At 37.2% G+C, this 21,567-nt stretch overlaps 1 protein-coding gene across 1 annotated transcript in view; it reads right to left on the bottom strand.

The window, feature by feature from the left end:
- LOC120464113 (leucine-rich repeat and fibronectin type-III domain-containing protein 2) overlaps positions 1-21,567 on the bottom strand; it is a 121,569-nt gene that overhangs the window by 16,375 nt on the left and 83,627 nt on the right. The window contains exon 3 of the mRNA XM_039653456.2: positions 18,242-18,343. The gene's annotated coding sequence lies outside the window, so the exon portion shown is untranslated. The remainder of the gene's footprint in view (positions 1-18,241; positions 18,344-21,567) is intronic.

Genomic DNA, 21,567 nt, shown 5'->3' on the forward strand with positions numbered 1-21,567 from the left:
TAGTTTACTTGCGGCGCTAAATTTCTCCCGAATTTACCAAGAAGTTAGCATTCTGTTTACTGAAGTCTGTCATGACCGGTGTCGTTGGATATCGTGCATAATGCTGTGTGACACAAATATGGGCATTTCCTTTCTACTAGTAACCAATCGTGAATGTCCAAAGGGTGATCTAAAGCTAATGACGAAATCTCATTGGCTACTGCTGGTTTCTGCTAACGTGATTCGCCCAGACGCATCACGTGGTGTACTCTGCCAATGTTAATTCATTGATTTACTGCAGTTGTAGGCCTTATATGGCTGCCATGTTATTAAATATCAATTATCAGTTTTCATGAGATTGAAATATCACATATTACTAAGGGCCTGAGCATATTTTCTGTTTTTGAGCATTTTTCCAATAAAAATGTATTAAAATCCCACTTAAATCTATAAATGCCTTCTTCTCAAAATGAGTTTTTTGTCATTCTCCAGTAGAAATATCCAACCCGATCTCACGACCAAATCGTACGAATTCAACAAATGATTAAAAAGTGGCTAATTCGTAACAATTCATACGACCTCACTCGTACGAATTAGTACGATTTTGCTAAATCGTACATATTTTACGAATTGGCCAATTCGTATGAATTCGTACGAATGACCTACCGCTTACCCCGCCCCTAAACCTAGCCATCACGTGGATTTAGACAAATTGTACAAATTTGTACGAGTGAGGTCATATACGAAATTTGTACGAATTAGACACTTTTTAATCATTCGTCGAATTCGTACGAATTGGTCGTGAGATAGCGTAGAAATATCTCAGCCTATGTATAACAAACTCTCGAGTTATACACTTTTCAGAGGGATTTGTTAATAAATCTTCCCTGGCCTGATTTATGTGACATTTTAATAAAAAAAAATATGGCGAAAATAGTTTTTTTAAGGTTATTGACTGTATATTTTGATTTCATATATAAGCATATATGCTGAAATCCATCTGAACTTTTTTTTTTTCATCTTGTGTGTAAACAAAATGAAAAAAAAAAATATTTTGCACCTGGCTTTATCATATGTTCAGATCTAATATGCAAAAATGTGCATATTTAATGAGATAATGCCCAATTTTTATAATTGAACATACAAATTTCAAAAACGTATGATACATTTGGTTTTATACTTGCAAGTAATCAACTGAGGAAGTTTCATGGTGATATCTATTATTTAAAAATTTTACCCGATTCACCAGTAGTGTCCCATTTTAAACTTCTTTTAAACACCACAACTTTTTATTTATTTATTTTGTATTACTATGATAAAGATTCCTTGCTTGTAAGAGAGTTAGTTAAAGAATAGTCTCTCTCCACAGCACTTCCATTCAGTTCTCTCAGGTCATTCGGGCAATAATTCACACACATGGCCTCATATAAATCCATATCCAGAAACTTGACCCATTGAATTTTCCTCTCAACCGCCAAATCCTCATCCCCTCCGACGCCTCATCTTCAGCAAACTGGCATTCTATCTCACCGTTGCCTTGCAAATGGTCTCCTTGCCCCTTGCTTTCATTTATTCCCGACGCCAGCATTTTTCATAACAAGTGCACAACAGAAAAGGTCAGATTTATTAAAAGCTCTCTCTATATATATTTGCAATTTCCCTCTCTCCCTCTATCGGTTTAGTCACATCCATGGCTGCTAATCATTTTCGCCTTTACACACAGACATCCTGTATCCCCCTTTTCTTTGATTAATGTGCAGACGACACACAGCGCCATTTTTGCAGGAAGTGATGAAGGGAAAGCGAAGCGCAGGCCGACAATGGGTTTATTTCATACTGTGGCCAAATTAATTTTCACAGCAGGATGCGGGGGTTAAAAAATCAGATTGCTTCTCTGCTCGACGTCAGGCTAATTAACCTTAGCAGCTTATGTTGTGTCTACGCTACGCTAATCTACAATTTTGTGTTTATTGTTGCTAAAGTGCGCGTATGTGTGTGTGCGACTCTTTCACGCGCCATAAAAAAAACACTCCATTTAAGTGTGCCTTCAGTCTATAATTTGCTTGTTGATAATGAGATAATGTAACATGGTAGACATCCGGAGCTGATAAACATTGTGTTTTTTCTATTAGCATTGCATTGTGTGATTGAGAAATTAATATACATTTTACACAGTTGACAGGCAAATGTTACCGTGTAATAGCTATTGAATGCGGCATTTACACAACTGGGACGCGCATTCAATTCCCAATTCCTCTTTCTCTGACTAAATATAGATGTATTAATGGGTGAATTCTGCCTTCTCATGCAACTTAATTATCAAATATACAAGTAATATTTCATCAGAAGCCGGAGGACAGAAATCATTTTAACATTAAAAAAAGAAACACTTCACCTTTAAATGGTGCTTTTCACAAACATCTAAAGCAAAGCCTCATAAAAGTGTATGTATATAATAGGGCAAACAGTCATCCATCTGCTCCCTTTAGTCATTTATCAAAAAGAGTTGCTCACATGAGACACATTTATTAAATATTACATCCCTAAAAGCAGAACACAATAATATGGATTTTTGTCAGATACTGTCAAGCCCATAAAAACGGGAAGAGCTATCTGTCAGATTTTGTACTCCACAGAGTATTTCCCAGGGTATATTTTGGAAAGTCAATTTCTGTACACACATACCTTAGAGACATGGCTACTAAAAGAGATTTTGAGCAAGTATGTTATCGCCCATGGAGGAAAGAGGGGGTGGTGTGTGTTGTTATAATATCTGGGGCAGGTTGTCACAATGGAACATGCCAAATACTGGAATTTGAGGCCACATTTAAGCTGTATTTATCACAGTTAACATTGAAAACACACAACAACTTGCAAATAAGGGTACCTATGAACAAAAACGTGCACTTTGAAACCGTTTTCAAAAGTTAACATTTTTAGGCCCTCATAACGCTGTTGTCGTTTAAATGAACATGCAAAACGCATAAAACGTTTTCTAGATTTTTAGTTTGAAAACGGTGTTGCATGAACACAGCCCCCTAAAATTTCTGCAAAATATCCTGAGAACATAGTTCAACCATATATATGTATATATCTGAGCCGTGCCTGAATGTATGCTAGTGTGGAAATATCATTAAGGCAACTGTTATTCTATTTAATGTTTAAAAATATTATTACGTAATTCCTCTGATGCAAAGCTGAATTTTCAAAGGCCATAAAGTCTTCAGTGTCACATGATCCTTCAGAAATCATGGGCTGATTTGGTGCTCAAAAACATTTATCATTAAACATTTCTTATTATCAATGTTGAAAAAAAAAATTTTCTTTGGAAAACAGACAAAAAGTAGACAGACAGACAGATGGACAGTAGACGGACGGACGGACGGACAGACAGATAAACAGATAAACAGATAGATAGATAGATAGATAGATAGATAGATAGATAGATAGATAGATAGATAGATAGATAGATAGATAGATAGATAGATAGATAGATAGATAGATAGATAGATAGATAGATAGATAGATAGATAGATAGATAGATAGATAGATAGATAGATAGATAGATAGATAGATAGATAGATAGATAGATAGATAGATAGATTGATTGATTGATTGATTGATTGATTGATTCCCTGGGGCTAGACATCTAGCCCCAAGTCTGCATTATTAACATTCATGTTTTCTACTCTTATGAATTCTCCATGCAGTCCGTATAGTAGCATATTCTCCACGTCATTGAGTTTTCCACCAGGAACCTCAGAACCCCTGAAGCACAACAGTGAAGATCAGAGGGCAACAGACCTCTTAAGCACAGAGGACATATACGCGCATGAATCTGTGAATACTTTTGACAGCATTCATAACTGTGCATTTATGGTGCAGAATGAAAAACGGAAACAAAAACAGCATGCCCATTTTTTTTTTTTTTTTGCATAGCGCTCTTTCCGTTGCCTCTCAAGCAGAGCGGGCGGTTAGCGGCATTATCAATGGATCCATGCTCTCGCGTGTTGACAGCTGAATAATGGATCCCAAATTTCAATTTGAGGAGCTAACAACTGTCTTTCGTTTTCTCCTGTCCTCTCCTCATCCAATTCGTAAGCTGATCTGCAAGTAAGACATCTGCTGTGACAGATACGGCTCTTTAGGGGAAAATAATCCGTCTCCGTGTTGCATTTTGGACAATGACTCCATTTGGTCGGTAATGTAAAGTATAATAAGGGCACTAAACATGAATTAAGAAGTTCCACTGCGGGAGGTGAACGACGGGTCGCATATAATCACTGCAGGTTGAAACACACAGTACAGTCAGTGGCCTTCACCTGTATCTGTCCACAAACACAATATACAGTACTATTGTACTGCTCAAAGTGTGAACATACTCAATATAGCAATAGTTTTGTAAATAGTACACAGTATTTACAATAAATATATCAAATAAAATGCTATATTTTCACAAAACATTTCACATAATGTTTTTTTTTTGTTGTTTTTAATTAAGTTCATGAATAAGTCAAGGAGGTCTGTAATATGTGAAGAAATCAATCTGTCAGCATTCAAATTTATCACAGATGATCAGCTGGTGCAAGAGCTCTCAGACGTGTGTACAAGGGCTGGATTTATAGGGAATTTAAAATGTAATTTATTCCTATGATGAAAACTGATTGTTAAAGTATTAGTTCACTGCACAAAAAAAAAAAAAAAATTAATTTACTCACCCCCATGTCATCCAAGATATCAATGTCTTTCAGTCGAAAAGAAATTAAGTTAAATATTCCAGTCATGGAAAACATCCCTTTTTTCAAGTCATTTGGTTGATTCAACGAATGAAATGACTCGAAAAAAGATTTGTTCATTTTGATGAACAAGTTCAAACAGGAGAGTCACGAACGCGCATCACAGAACAGAGCAAGGCGAGCATTTGAGCTTATAAAAACTGAAACTTTATTATTTATTTTTGAAATGAGCGATTGTTTAGCTAGATAAGACCCTTATTCATCGTCTGGTGACATTTAAAGCCCTTTGAAGCTGCACTGAAACTCTCATTTGGACCTAGAACCGTTTGGTTCCCAATGAAGTCCATTATATGGAGAAAAATCCTGGAGTTTTCATCAAAAACCAACAATAAAACTGAATGGTACTGTAAAGAAAGAATGACATGGACATCTTGGATGACATGGGGGTGAGTAAATTATCAGTAAATAATTTTAAAAAGTGAACTACTCCTTTAAGCTAGTCCCAGACTAAAAGGTTTAATCGAAAACAACTTGCCTGTACAGATCCTAAAATATCTCAGTGCCATTGTTCAGTGCCATTCTCAAGATGCACACCAGAAATGTTTTTTTTTTCCCTCTAAGGTACATTTCTAAAACCAAGTTAAATGTCCAACTTGAACTAAAACCTAGTCCTGGCTTAATCTAAGCTGTTTTTGTGAAACCAGGCCTAAAATATTAGATTATATATTTCATATATTTACCTGCATGACACGTGGCCATTAACTGACGGTGAACCGTAAACATGCAAATGTGTTGTTAATTTTACTGAAATATTAAATGTACAAGTAAATATTTTATCTCCAAGGGGTTTGACTGACAAAAACAGTGAGAATATGAGCCTCCATGTTCCTTTTTTTATTTCTAATACTTTAGCAAGGGCTCTGGTATGTAACTGCCAATGGGCGACCCTCCCCAACCGGATACGGAGTACATTGTACATTGTACACTGTAAAAGACCGAATCCCGGGGTATTTCCTGTCACAGCCGTGTCTCTACCACCCACATCCTCAATAGATTTTAGCACAGCACCATTGATGCAGTCCATAACACCTCCCCCCCTCCAGGTCCTGCGGGTGGGAGAACCAGGTCCTGCTCTTATCTGAGGCTGCCAGACATCAACCTACCACGAGCATCCCACGCACAGCCTCCAGACATGCTGAGGCATGAAGGGATGCCACCCATATCACAACCACTGAGAGAGAGAAAGAGAGAGTAAAAGCCCGTTGTCTGAGAGGGTTTGAAAATGACAAAAAAAATCCTGCTTCTCCACTCAATGGAAGAACCCGGTTCTGTAGGAGGAGGAGAGGTTGGTCCACCCCCTGCCTTTTGGCTAATCTAATGTGGAGAAATGGCATAAAGCCCCCTCACGCTTCGAGAGAGCACGGCACAGCACGTTCTTAAGTGCTGTGATTTATGGCTGTCACTCGAACTCTACAAGTCCTCTATATCGACAGCAAAGATGCAGATTTAGGGCAGACCTAAAAGCTCCATCCATCATTCTCTATATCTCACTAACATATAACACCTCTGGCAAGACACAACTCACGAGAGGCTTTGACTCAACAAATGAAGGCGAAAGAGCCGTGGCGAAGCCATAAGCTGACACATTCTGTGTATATTCTATATTTAAATGCAAACGCTTCTAGATATATTGCTGAGAAAACAATGCCTTTGTTGGATTATGTATTGCTTTCTGACATTTCAGAACAGTGCATTGCTATAATGATGCTATAATGTTGCATTTGCTGGCTAAACAATCTTTTTACAGTCATTTTTGTCAATATATCTAAATATGTATATGCATTTTTTCAGTGTGATAAAATTGATACATTCATGCATACAATACAACACATCCATGATTAGTGTGTTTTTAATTTTTAAAAGAAAACTCTTTTTTTTAATTCTTTGGGGTGAATAAAGTAACAAATGTCAGGTTTATACATCTGCCTTGATATCATTATGAGGGAAAAGCTTAGTTAAAAGAATGAAATTCTCAAAAAGAAAAGCTTAATCGCTTATGCACGGGGGCAATTTGTCTCAAAACACATTTTTGATTTGTTGGAAATAATGGTTAAAGCCTGCAGGCTCAGACTAGGAGTTTTACAACCTTAAAGGAGTAGTTCACTTTTAAAAAAAACCTTCGCTGATAATTTACTCGCCCCCATGCCATCCAAGATGATCATGTCATTCTTTCACAAGGTTTTTGATGAAAACATTCCTGGATTTTTTTCCATGTAATGGACTTCAATGGGAACCAAACGGTTCAAGGTGCAAAAGACAGTTTCAGTGCAAACTGCAAACTGTTAAAAGGGCTTTAAACGACACCAGACGACGAATAAGGTGAATATCAAGCGAAACGATTGGTCGTTTCAAACATATATAACAAAGTTTAAGTTTTATAAGCTCAAATGCTCGCCTTGCTCTGTTCTGTGATGCACGTTCGTGACTCTCCTTTTCGAACTCGTTTATCAAAATGAACGAATCTTTTCCTGAGTCAACTCGTTCATTTCGTTCGTTGAATGAGCCAAATGACACGAAAAAAGATTGGTTCATTTTAATAAACGAGTTCGAACAGGAGAGTCACGAACGCGCATCACAAAACAGCAAGGCGAGCATTTGAGCTTATGAAAACGTAAACTTTTTTTTTTCTTTTTTTTTTAAATAGCCGCTCGTTTCGCTTGATAAGACCCTTTTTCATCGTTTGGAATCATTTAAAGCCCTTTGAACAGTTTGCACTGAAAGTGTCTTTTAGACATTGAACCGTTTGGTTCCCATTGAAGTCCATTATATGGAGAAAAATCCTGGAATTTTTTCATCAAAAACCTTAATTTCTTTTTGACTGAAGAAAGAATGACATGAACATCTTGGATGACATGGGGGTGAGTAAATTATCAGCAAAAGTTTTTTTTTTTTTTTTTAAAGTGAAATACTCCTTTAACCGATTGTGAAATCTTTCTGCATCACACACATAAGGATAATCTTCACAGATTGCCTTCTTTCAAATCTCAAACCTAGAAAATTTGAAAATCACTAACCTTACACTAACCCGAAACCTATAGCTAATTAAGGGTATACCCATTACCCATCACAGAACACTTACTTCATTTTTACATTTTCAAAACAAACAAACAAAAAAAAACTTCTGAATGATTTACAAGCTTGTGTCCTCATGACAAAACATTCCTCATCTTTAATTTAGTTACTTTAACCCTTAAGGAGAAAGATTATCCCTTAACCTTTATTCCCCATGCGTTAGTGTGCATTCAGGTCGAAATCTCCTGATTCGATCTCCTTACACCCCAACCCATTAAATATGTAATATTTAAATATATGTGTGCATTATATAAAATGGTCAAATTGTTGTCATTTCAAGATTCGGTAACACTTTATTTTGACGGTCCCTTTTGAACATTCTGTTAACTATAAGTAACTTTGCAACTAAATGTCAACTAACTCTCATTAGAGTATTAGTAGACTGTCTGCTTAATATCTGCCAACTCTTTATTGGGATGCTCCTCCAACAGACATTCTGCTGAGTATAAGTAACATTGCAACTACATGACAACTTATTATATACCTAAAACTCTACTAACACACTAATGAGAGTTAGTAGACATGTAGGTGCAACGTTACTAGTCAACTGAATGTGTCAAAGGGACAATCCAAATAAAGTGAAACCCAAGATGAATCGCCTAAATAAAAATAAAATAAAAAAAAAACGTATGAATTTATATATAAACTTATGAAAAAAAAAAAAAACGTATGCATTTGGATGAGCTCCTCATTGCAAGTGTTGAAGCTCGCATTACTGAATATCCCAAACTATTTCCATTCCAATCTGCCAAGCCATCCCAAAATCCCTTTCTCCACAGCCAGCCCGCTGTGCACTTCTCCTTGTTCCACTATCATTGGACTAGAAAAGCTAATTAACAACTGCCAGAACACCCTTTCAAACATATGAAGCTGAGCTTGTGAGAAAGAAAAAAATGAGAAAAGTGATATAGAGGAATACGAGTGGAAGAAGAATCCATAGTGGATAATAAAAGAGAGGAGAAAATATAAGACTGCAGAGATGTTTATTGGTAAAAGATGTAACAGCACGCAAAATGCTTTGCCTTTTGCGACTTCAGGCAGGAACTACCAGGAGAGAAAAGCAATCGCAGTCTCCTCTATATGGAAGGTTCCCAAGTACCTTGTTGAGACAATCACAAATGAGATGCTTTCAACCAAAGGTCTCGGCGCCCTGCTCCATAATTGAGGCCGTGTAGCACAAACAAAACACGTTTGGCATCTACAGCAGCTGCACTTGTTGTTCATTTGTGAGCCCCATGTAGTTCTGTCGCAGAATCTGTTTGTTTATGCAAAGATAGGCAGACTCATGGGAATGATGTTATATAATTAACACCGCAGATGCTTGAAGATACAGAATCCAGTAATAAGGGACAAACAATCCATAGATTTGCATGTTGTGCTCTGCGTGGTTTTAATAATAAGCAAGATCGTAAGCAAGAGCGTCAACACTGCGGTAGACAACACTGGTTTGTTCCTCGCATGCTAGAGTAGCAAGTACTAAACAAATAGAGATGGTCTCAATTAGTAGGTAGAACAATGCCCTTGTTATTTATGGATAATTTTCTGGTCATTAGAGGAGAAAGATTATAACGAGGTCATGCTAACCTGCCAGACCTAGATCCCTTGACTGAATCCATGAGATAACTCATTTCTAGTGACTGGTCGCATCTACATTTAGGCCATTTAATGTGCATTAATGGCCTAATTGAATTTCTGTGAATTTAATTTGATCAATTGTGGAAAAAGCCTGTTCACATGTACTCAATCAGAAATATTGAGCAAATGGTTTACCAAACCGTGTATGATAATTTACTCACCCCCATGTCATCCAAGATATCCACGTCTTTCTTTCTTCAGTCGAAAAGAAATGAAGGTTTTTGATGAAAACATTCCAGGATTTTCTGGACTTCAATGGGTACCAAACGGTTCTAGGTCCAAATGAGAGTTTCAGGGCAGCTTCAAGGCCTTTAAACGACACGACAACGAAACGCTCGCTCATTTAAAAAAAAAAAATAAAATAAATAAAAAAGTTTTTTCTCCTGTTCAAAATCGTTCATCAAAATGAACAAATCTTTTTTCGAGTCATGACTCGAAGGGTCAAGACCCTTATTCGTCGTCTGGTGTCGTTTAAAGCCCTTTGAAGCTGCATTGAAACTCATTTGGACCTTGAACCGTTTGGTACCCATTAATGACGTCCATTATATGGAGAAAATCCTGGAATGTTTTCAGCAAAAACCTTAATTTCTTTTCGACTGAAGAAAGAAAGACGTGGACATCTTGGATGACATGGGGGTGAGTAAATTATCAGCAATTTTTTTTTTTTTAAAAGTGAACTACTCCTTTAATTATCATGGACATCATTGTGTGTGCATTTTATTCCATGAAACCACACTTCAGTAAAAACTGTATGGAGACAAACTAAGATGATAAAAGATGCATGCTAAAACTATGCAAAATGTAACCTCATTATGCACCTGTAGGTCATTCTATGAACACCCCAAGTCATTCCATTTGTACAAAGCCCTCACACTCTGGTAGTTAAGTAACAAAAATAGTAGGCTTAAGTAGGCCTATGTTCTGGAAAGATGTTGCATGAATATATTCATAGAGAGCGTTGCATTGAAGGGGACTATAAAAGGATGCCACACCAAGTGCACATTCAGAAAGCAGGCATGCATGCCCTGTTTTCAGCGGAAAGGAAAACTGTAGTCTCTAAGTCTTGCATGTAGCCAAAAGTAACCCCTGTTTTATTGGAGTTCAGTTTAAGCAAACAAAGGTTCTTGCAAAGACACTGGGCGGCAAGCGTGGCATTTCTGGTGCATTAGTTTCACGCTGATGCCTTTGTCACACTGATTCCCCGAGATAGAAAACTTATGCAGCTTTCAGTGGATCAATGATGCTGCTCCTCCTGGGGAATTTTTGAATTGTGTGCACTGCTGTGAGGAAAAAAAAAATATATAAAAAAAAACCTCAGTGGTGGCCTACTTTAGTGATTGTTCTTTACCGAGTTGTTTAACTGATGAGCGCTCTATTGGAGAGGAATTAAAATGGAGGGAATTGTTTTCTCTGAGACTGATTAATTATCACGGAAATAATTATCCCACAAGAAAGCAGAGCAATCTCAAAGTAATAAGAGACAATACCCTGTTGAGGTATGACTGAGGACTTTTAGGAGGATTAGTCATTTTGCAGAGTCAGAGTCTTTTTTGTAGGTGGTAGCAAAATATGAGACTGATAAAGACTCGGGAAGAAAAAAACATATTACAAAGCAATTAATCCCTTTGCATTTTGTTAATATTATTTGATATGGTTTGTTAATAAATAGATATCTCCAAATCAATTGAAGTCCATTTATGTTTCAATAGCTGGGTTTCGTATGGCGCGAAATGCAAATGGAGGGCAGGAAGTGATTTGTATCTGTATTTAGAAAGCACTGTAACAAAGTCAAAATGCCTATGTTTTGCATTGTTTATGGTTACTTAAATCGATCAAAACACGAGGAGTTTGTCATTGTGTACCAAAAGTTGTTGTTCATAAGAGGGGAAAATGCAAGAAATTGTCTGAAAAACTCAGAAAAATATACGTCTGCGGTATGGGGAAATGCCCGTGTGTGCAGTGATCATTTCGTCAAAGGTGAGTTAATAGATGTTATTATAATACTTAAGCCCAACTTAAGTGTCTATGTTTGTGTAACGCACCAGTTTCCGAACTTTGTAAAGTCAAAGTATGTCTGTAAGACGAGGTAGTTGCTGATATCTACCGTCTCGATGGCAGGAAAATCTCAATTCAGTTGAAAAATCGCTCCTCTTCATAACCCCTCCATCTGAATTTCGCACGTAATCATAATCAGGTGACTGAAGCCCAGCTATTCAACAGTATCGTGTATGTTTGTATAATATCTGGAAAATATTGTGTATGATATAAAGCAAAACACTGGAACAATACCATGGAACATTATTCAGTCAAAGAAAGAAAAAAGCAGACAATAAAAATGCTTTAATATGTAATAATATTAGATGAAAATGAACACTTAATTACAACAGTGTCTCTTTTGTAGATAAAGTCTGTTGTACTTCTAATCTTCTAATCCTCTTTGTTGCTATAAGACTATAATTCTACAGATTTAAAAACACTCGTGTTCACTTAATGTAATTGCATGGAGTAAGTACCATGAATACGATACTTATAGAGAAAAGGGCACACTAGTTACTGTACACTATGTCCCAGTCTTGAGTACAGGGACAGTGAGATGTAGTTGTGCTTTCTGCTTGTTTTATTTACGAGGACGGCTACTCTACATCATTCTCCATTCCTCAAGTGAATACGGATGAGCCTTCAACATGAAATATGAATGCAAATCTTGAAATGGTCACCACTGGGGCAAAGCAAACTCCATATGACAACACAACAATATCACAACGGCATTAATAGAATGTTTTACTGTTAAACAATACAATCTTTACGTATTGATGTAATTTGCCGCGGTTTAACGTCAGAACAGAAGCATGAGCTCTTGACAGACACAGTCCCCTCTTGAGAAACCTGGGGTTAAGTGACTTGCTCAAGGCCACAGTTGTGATGGATCCGGTCTCATTTCCACAGGGATTTGCGAGGGGTCAGGTTAAGAAAAGGAGCAGTAGCTGGATTCCTGAAAGTGATTTGCCTGCAGTAATTTGACATTGAATAGAGAGGCACAGATTGCAAGTCAAGGGAAATATTCAGTAGATAAAGTTTTATAAACATCAAAATAAAAAGTAACTGAATCGATTGAACGGTTGGGAGCATTTCCTGAGACATTATCTGCACTGCACAACACTGCTAAGTGATGTGTATTGGTATTTCCATCGATTTTTCTTTGTGTTTACTCACAAACACCTTTTTAAGTTCTTCAGGTTGACTGGTTCTGGAGTCTTGTGTCAGTCTAGCTGGTGCTTTGAGCCACTGGGACCTTTCCTTATTGTTCTCTGAGATTTTCGGATGTACAGTATTTGCATGTGCATTCATTATTCACCATGTTTGACAAGAGTTTCCATGTTAGTTTTAACACACCTTGGGTGCATTTCCCAAATGCGTAGTTAGCCAACTATTGTCGCAAGTTCTGTCATTCCCAACATTTTTCAATTATTCCTTTCTGCAAATTATTCGTTTCCTGCAACCACAGATCCAACCTACAGGAAGTAACGTTGTTCAAGTGATGAAGGTGCAACCATGTTACTAAAGTTTTGAGAAACATTGCTAGATCATTTATCCATCAATGTATCACACTACAGTGATTAAGACGTGAGTTGCATTGTTGTATGTGAAACACACTCCTGGTTGGAAGCCTAAAAGCTGGCTAGGTTGGTTTGTTTCTTTAACCAGTAAACATGGACCATCAAAGGTTCATGCTAATGCAGTTTATGCTGGTTTGGTGTTAGTTAGCCTGGTAGACCAACACATTCTCATCCCAAGACGTCATCTGACGTCAACTGATGCTTTTGATCATAAATCAACATCCAACGTTTTAGGGTACCCTTTAACGTCAGTTAGATGACGATCCTAGGGCGCCATCCAACTGATGCTTTACTTTTACGCTTTACTAGGTTCAGGTCTGGGGTAGGGATAGGATTAGATAGAGTCATCTAACTGACGTTAAAGGGTACACTAAAACGTCAGATGTTGACGTATGGTCAAAAGCGTCAGTTATATGACGTCTTGGGATGAGAACGGGCGGGTAGACCAGCACAGTCAATGTGTTCACGAGCAAAAAGTAGGGTAGTGATACTCAATGCAGCATGATCTTTCTGATGAAGAAGCTGGTTGATCAAATTGGTCCGACTGGTCAAGATCAAGCAGCACTTGGTGGTCAAATAATGTGGTCTTGATTTAATCAGGCCAGTTTTTGTGGTTGAGCATGGGGATAAACCAGAACACTAGAATCCAAAGCTGAAAACCGACATTAAACCACTTAAAGTCTTTCTTTCCAGAGATCTCTGCCCATCTCTTCCCATTTAGCCACTGTGCATTGGTGAGTTGTGTCTTTACGGCAGCCTTATCTCTGAATCGTTCTTTGGAGAGCAATGCATTTATTCTTTTAGCCTCGGATTCTTTAGCACATTTTCAAATCCCTAGTGAAGTCTTAGGTTAGTGAGTGTCAGCTATAAATATGCAACTGAGTTTTTGAGCAGCCAGGTGCTTTCCGTAGAAAATAACCTTTTCTTCACAGCTCCCGCAAGTATGTATCTTAGCTTATTTTTGTGTTTTTGTTGCACTTATGTATACCATATGTACCTTTGGATAATAGTGTCTGTGAAATGTAAAATTGTATCCATAGTCGGTGGCAAATGTAACCAATATGCAGCTGTTTTCACTGCACTGAGATTTGAAGGTACGTACGTGCAAAATGCGCTGATACTAAAACTTCTTTGCTTAAAAACTGCATTATTTCCAAAAGTTTTGGTCCATGAACGTTTAGTTGACCAAATACAAGAGAAGGTAAAGTAACAATGCCTGCAAGTGACACGTGGAGCTCTATACTAGGAGGACTACACATAGTTGACAACAGCAACTTCTCAGCCACCCAAAAACCTTCTTCCGCCTAATTAGACCAATGCTGACAGATTTTTGTGACACCTGATAGCTGACGCGAAGCAAAATAATGTGTCACATAAAATAAAAATGGTGAATGAATGACATAGAAGGACAAAAAATAAAATACACAAGAAAATATACAGCTATGTTAGTTGTTAGTCGCCAGCAGCACACCGGCTCCAGACAAACAGTGCTGTTACTAGAGCTAACATTACAACAACAGAAAATCTTGGTTCTGTGAAACACCAACACCAATGGACCAAAAACAATGTACCATGTCCGTTTTCCTTCCTACTGGAAATATTTTCTAATATTAATGTGGGTCCTAAAGCTCTTGCCTGATCATAACCCTTCTTTTTCCAGTGATATTCATCTGAGCTTTTCTCTTTTGTAATGTCTCTCAGCCATCTCCCTTTCTACAGTCTTTCTTGAAATCTCACTCTCTCTCCTCCCCCATCATGAGTCTCTGATTCAGTACAAGGACACGTTGGATCGCTGCCATAGTTGGACGCTTACTGGACACCACCATGCTTACTCATTTATAGATCTTAGAGCCAAATTGTTTGCCAGATTTTAATTACCAAAACGATTGCCAATTTAAACACTTTAATGACATTATGAAATAGCCTAGGCTATTACCACCATATTAGTACTGATACATAGTCAACTTCATAAATAGGCTTGTATCCATTGCAAACATATTTTATTAGTAGTCTTAAAATGTCCATGACATAAAATCATTGTTGAGCCACAACGTTGTCAATATACAATAGTTTGACTTGTACTGATTTCAGACTGCTGCAGTGTCGGCGACTGGCGTCTTGAGCTTAAACAACACTGAGAGAGAGCTTATGAATGTCCAGAAGATATACTTAGTGTACGAACGTGTCGGGAATCGTGCCATAAAGTTAAGAGAGAGCTTATTAGATCGTTTGCCCCTATATTTAAGCCCTGTGTTTCAGTCCAGTCTTTGTGAGTTCTTGTGTGTTTTGTTTTGAAGCTAGTGTTGACGTTAGTTGTTGCCTGCTTCCTTCATAACAGTCACAGAGAAACAGAAGAATGTATTCTTTTTTCTTTCTTTTTTTTATAGATTTAAAGGCATCTTTGTAGGTGTGTTGATGCTTTAAAAAAAAGAAACATTATTAAAAATCTTTTTATTTCCCCTGATGGTGCATTTGTTGATGTGAAGTTAGATCTGTCATAGCATAAGACTTTTTGTAGTTTGGAGTGACGTTGCAAACCGAGAACAGCAAACAATTCCCCATTTAATTTGATACTCAAAATGTAGACACAACGCTCTAAAGGTAAAAATACATATCCCATTGAGAAAGAACTGAAATATGAACATTGATAACATCTCTCATTATGTAATAAAAATCCCCTGAACTGAAAGAACAGTGAAACATCCACTGCTGTTATTTCAGTCGCAATGAATATTCAACAGACCTTTTTTTTTTCTGACAGTTGACGGGTACAGAAAATTGAAGAAGCCATTGTGTCACATTTTCTCATGCTATGTGCACTTCAATAATGTGTCATGTCACATTATTAGCAAAAAACTACCACGACAGAACACACGAACTGATGGAGAATACAAAAGTATCCTTCCCTCCTAACTTTTGTTCCAGCTCTACAATGAATAGCAGCGAGACCAGTTGTAGCATTTTTATTTTGGTATAAGACTTATACTATTTAGAACTATCCAAAAGTGTCTAACATTAATAGGCTTATAAACAGATTAGATTATAATTTTAAATGTAATAGATGACCTAGTGTGATAATAACCCTCCCAATATGGGCAAAGTTTGGATCAATTGTAAAATTGCACCTATTATAAAAGCCCAATTATATAACTGCTGCTGTAATATATTTAAATATTACTAATTACAACATTATGTGATTGTTTCCATTTTTATATATTGCTAATTGTTTTATCTTGTTTGTGCGTGTCTGTGTTGCTGGGGACAATATTTTTCCACAAAGATGGCAATATCCAAAAACTTGAGGGGAAATATTTTGGTTTTCCCCACGAGGAAAACGGTTTATAAATCAAACTAAATAATGTTTTGTTTTTTGAAAATTCTGTATGTTTCCTGTGAGGGTTGTCTTCAGGGTTAGGTGATTTAATAAGCAGTTTGTGCAGTATAAAAAGCATTATGTCTATGGAAAGTCCCCATAAAACATGGAAACTGTTACTGGTAACAATGTAGGCCGAGTAAACATGTTATCACTTACCCAACAACTTTGAGACAAAATAGACATTAGTTTGAATTCAAAGATATGGAAATGTTGGAAATCGTAGTAGCGACACTTTGTTTTCACAAACAGAGAGAGCACTTTACTGAGCATGTGCTGTGAAACTCATTTGTGCTTGAACTTGTTTGAAATTTAATACATGTAGTTTGCGACATTTGTCCCTGTTATAATTTACCTCAGCCTCGCATACATTTTTTATTACAACAATCACACTGATTAAAAAAAATGGCTTAACATCTGTGCATGCTTTTGAAAAATGAATGCAGGGAGACAAAGCTACATGCAGCCAGATAGTAGTCTATTGCTCTTGATGGTAACTCATCTGCCATTGCTCCCAGTGACTTTTATCTGTGGTTCGTATTCTTTTATTTCGATGCTATTGCCATATGGATTGATATTGTATCATATGTTGCATTGCATCTCTGGGTGAATATGAGAAATAAATTAGATTTACTGTCACAAATATTTCTATGTGGAAATTATCTGGATCAAAATATCATCATACTCATACTTTTAAGTAAAATATGTCTGTAAAATCATAGATAATGCGTTGCATGTGAGAAGAGGGAAACAACATCACTGATATTATTTGTAGTAATGTATTCAGATGCAAATGAAAAAAAATTGAAATAATGTTACTGTATATTCTGAACTTCCTTCATAAATGGAGTTTGAGGCTATACTTCCCCAGGCATATGTACTGTATACTGAATGTATAAACTAATATTATTTCCAAAATATTATTGCTGCTTTTGTACAGTTACACATTGTAGATATATGATAACAATATTTCCTACAACGATACAGGGAGAGCAATTCCTCAACCTTGATCCTAAAGCAACCAGACATGGACCATTACATATTCCATTTAATATTTCATCATATATAAATATTCCATTCATATAGCCTGTCTATAAGGGGAGTAAAAATAAATTTCCAGTCCCAGAAAAATCCCAGTCAATCACATATGAAACAATCCGAAATGCTTCATTATCCTTAAAGGGATACTCCACCGTTTTTATTTATTTTTTCATATTAAACTATGTTATTTCCTTAACTAAGACGAGTTGATAGATATCGCTCTGGCGCGCGAGGCACTTTGATAGCACTTAACTAGCCCAGTTCACTCATTAGGGGCCAAGCAGAGAAGCAACCAAACACCTCCACATTTCCCTATTAAATACAGTTACACGAATAGTGTAACTTGACCAAGAATGGTGATAAATTACTCCCAAATAAACAATATTTTAATATGAAAAATGGTGGAGTATCCCTTTAAAAAAAAAAAAAAAAAGAAAGAAAGAAACCCTAACTTGACCACTAATTCAATATAGTCTAGTAATTTTAGGGACCAACCAGAAGACAAGTGTACCGCTCAAGAGAACAATGACAATAACATGATCTTTAAAACAATCCAACTCATCTCATCTCTGCTAAGACAAAAACAAAACAAAGAAACAAACTATTGAGCAACATCTCTCCACCTTTCTTCATCACTGTTATAAAATAAAAGCACAGGTAAAGCAGGTGTAAATTGTCTGAATCTAAGGGTGTGAATACATCCACATCAACAAGTACTTCATTCTTACCTATATAGTGTTTTGTGCCATATGGTTTCTTCTCGCAGCCTTGATTTCAAACACTCTCGGACAGCAGGCTCACACCTCAATAGTCCACAAAAAGCTCTCAGTCTACAACAAAAAGGCAGAAAAAACATCACAATTATGGTCGTTCAACAATGCATAGAGCGCACGTTAAAAAGATCTGCACATAAATGCCGGGATGTTTGGATTTAACCATCATGCTATCTTTAAAATGGTGATTTATTTTGCTTCTACAGCAGTGCGATGCCATTTAAATCCCCAGGAAGTCCAGATAAACGTGTATTTATTAAAGTACATATTTACAGAAAGGGTTTGAACAGCAAAGAAATGCAGCTTTGTGGCCACAATAAGATTTAGGTTAGCTCAATATAAAGTATTATGTAGCATTCTCCACAATGTCAGATGGCCTGTCTATCAACACGCTTCTACTATAATGCAACATGGCATGTTGAGGCGGAGGGAATGTGCTTGAAAGCTCTCTTTTTCTTATTTCTTTCTGTTCTTTTGTGTAGTTGTGTGGACATGCCATAATTTTTGTACCTCCCTGGTGAGAGTCTCTTCACTTGTCATGGCTGGACAAACAAAAACACACTCATTTCCAAGAAATGTTTATTTGAAAGAAGGACGTTGCTATTCCAGATGATGAGACCAATAATAAGCGGAGCTCCAGTAATATCCTGTTTCTATGTATGAATTCTTATCTTTATACCTCTCCTGTGATAATAATGCCCAGCCTCTCTTTCTTTCTCTCTTTCTTTCTTTCTTTCTTTCTTTCTTTCTTTCTTTCTTTCTTTCTTTCTTTCTTTCTTTCTTTCTTTCTTTCTTTCTTTCTTTCTTTCTTTCTTTCTTTCTTTCTTTCTTTCTTTCTTTCTTTGGCACAGGAAAACTGAATGCACTTATAATATAGAATACACTTCAACACCTCCATATTCTGCACTGAAAATGCATTTTAAGCATGCAATAATACTCCTCAGAGAAAAAAAAAACAATTTTACTTGCTTAATATGTTCTCTGCACGTGTACATGTGCAGGACACATACTGAATATATACATAGCATTGATAAGGTGCTGAAAGCATTCTTTAGAAATGTTGACCCCATATTGATAGGATAGCATCTTGCAGTTGATGCACATCCAGGCCACGAAGCTCCTGTTCCACCACATCCCAAAGATGCTCTATTGGGTTGAGATCTGGTGACTGTGGGGGCCATTTTAGTACAGTCAACTCAAGAAACCAATTTGAAATGATTTGAGCTTTGTGACGTGGTGCATTATCCTGCTGGAAGTAGCCATCAGAGGATGGGGACATGGTGGCCATAAAGGGATGGACATGGTCAGAAACAATGCTCAGGTAGGCTGTGGCATTTAAACGATGCCCAATTGGCACTAAGGGGCCTAAAGTGTGCCAAGAAAACATCTTCCACACCATTACACCACCACCAGCAGCCTGCACAGTGGTAGCATGATGGATCCATGTTCTCATTCTGTTTACACCAAATTCTGACTCTACCAACTGAATGTCTCAACAGAAATCGAGACTCATCAGACCAGGCAACATTTTTCCAGTCTTCAAATGTCCAATTTTGGTGAGCTCTTGCAAATTGTAGCCTCTTTTTCCTATTTGTAGCGGACATGAGTGGTAGCCCCTCCGCCTCAAGGTTGTGCGTGTTGTGGCTTCTCAAATGCTTTGCTGCATACCTCGGTTGTAACGAGTGGTTATTTCAGTCAAAGTTGCTCTTAAATCAGCTTGCTTCAGTCAGCCCATTCTCCTCTGAACTCTAGCATCAACAAGGTTTCTCTTACTTAGAACCACTTAAAAACATGTGTCGAACATGTGTAATTACACTGTAATTACACTATGGTGTTACTGTATCATTTTAAGCCCAGGTTCGATAATGACAGTCAAGAACAACAAGCTGATCGACCCAAACCTCAACATCTTTCACAGTGCTTACTTTTTATTTTATTTTATACCTCTCTTACATTTCAGATGTTAGATTATATGTAGTTTCTCTGCATCACTGTAAAAACAGCATGTCCGTTAATACACTGAACGGCATTGGACTGCACAGTTTAGAAAGCAGTCGTTATAAAAACAGTGAGAATAGCTACAACAAAAAGCTGTTGTTGTACTGCTGAGGAATAGTGATACAAAATGCATTTAATCGATGATTCTTCAAATCTTCTGCCTTTGTGAGTCCATGTAACTCCAGGGTCTGTTTGAGGCAACCCGGTCTCATCCCAAGACGTCATATAACTGACGTTTTGGGACGTCTTTTGACCATACGTCAATATTCGCCTTTTTAGGGCCCCCTTAAACGTCGGTAGATGAGGTTATGGGATCCTAACTCTACCCCATACCTAAACCTAACCCTAAACCTAACCCGTCACCTAACTGACGTTAAAGGTAAAGCGTCAGTTGTATGACGGCCCGGGATCGCCATCTACCGACGTTTAAGGGGGCCCTAAAAAGGCGGATATTGACGTACGGTCAAAAAACGTCCCAAGACGTCAGTTATATGACTTTTTGGGATGAGACTGTGTTATTTTAGGACTGAATACATACAACAGAAAAGTAAGCAATAATTCACTGGAAATCTTCCACCCATTTCTTCTTGGCATGCTCGCAATCGTTTTATTGAGTCAGATCTTTCCAATGACTTGATTTATCCTGTTCATAAAATGAATCTGAATTATTATATTTTATTTCCATGAACTGAGTCTTGAGACTCAGTATCCCAATTGCTGTGTTATCAACCAACTGGAGTGAATTATAAATTATTTACAATTTTGGTCTGTTCCTCACACAATCATAGCTTCAGAAGACTTGCGACATATCACGAGTCACATGTACAATATTTCTGATAGGATTATTGCACTTTTTTTGTCAGGAAAAGATTGGTCATGATTTTGTGTATTCATGCATTGTGTTCCAAAGAAGAAAGTCATGCAAAAACAACATGAGGGTGAGTAAATAATGGCACAAATTTCATTCTATCCGAACATTTGTTTGTGATCCTACGTTATCAAATAATTCCAGCGAGGATGCCGATAAGAGCAAAACATGACAATTTGGAAAACAATTTCCACACTACTCCATTTGCATTTCTTTCTGCTCTGAGGCATCAACAATTTCCATATGTTCAGAGTCGGATTAGCAGCAGGCTATTCAATTCTAGCTAGTTTTCTTTTTTTCTTTTTTTATTTCCTTCACACCAGTTTACCGCATCACATGTGAAGCGTATTCCCTATACGGCTTCAAGTCAGTGCAGTCATGCAGGCGACATCAGATGGGTTGGGTATTGACAGCT

This window comes from Pimephales promelas, chromosome 15 (genome assembly GCF_988280905.1).
Source record: "Pimephales promelas chromosome 15, fPimPro1.hap1.1, whole genome shotgun sequence".
Taxonomy (NCBI): Eukaryota; Metazoa; Chordata; class Actinopteri; order Cypriniformes; family Leuciscidae; genus Pimephales; species Pimephales promelas.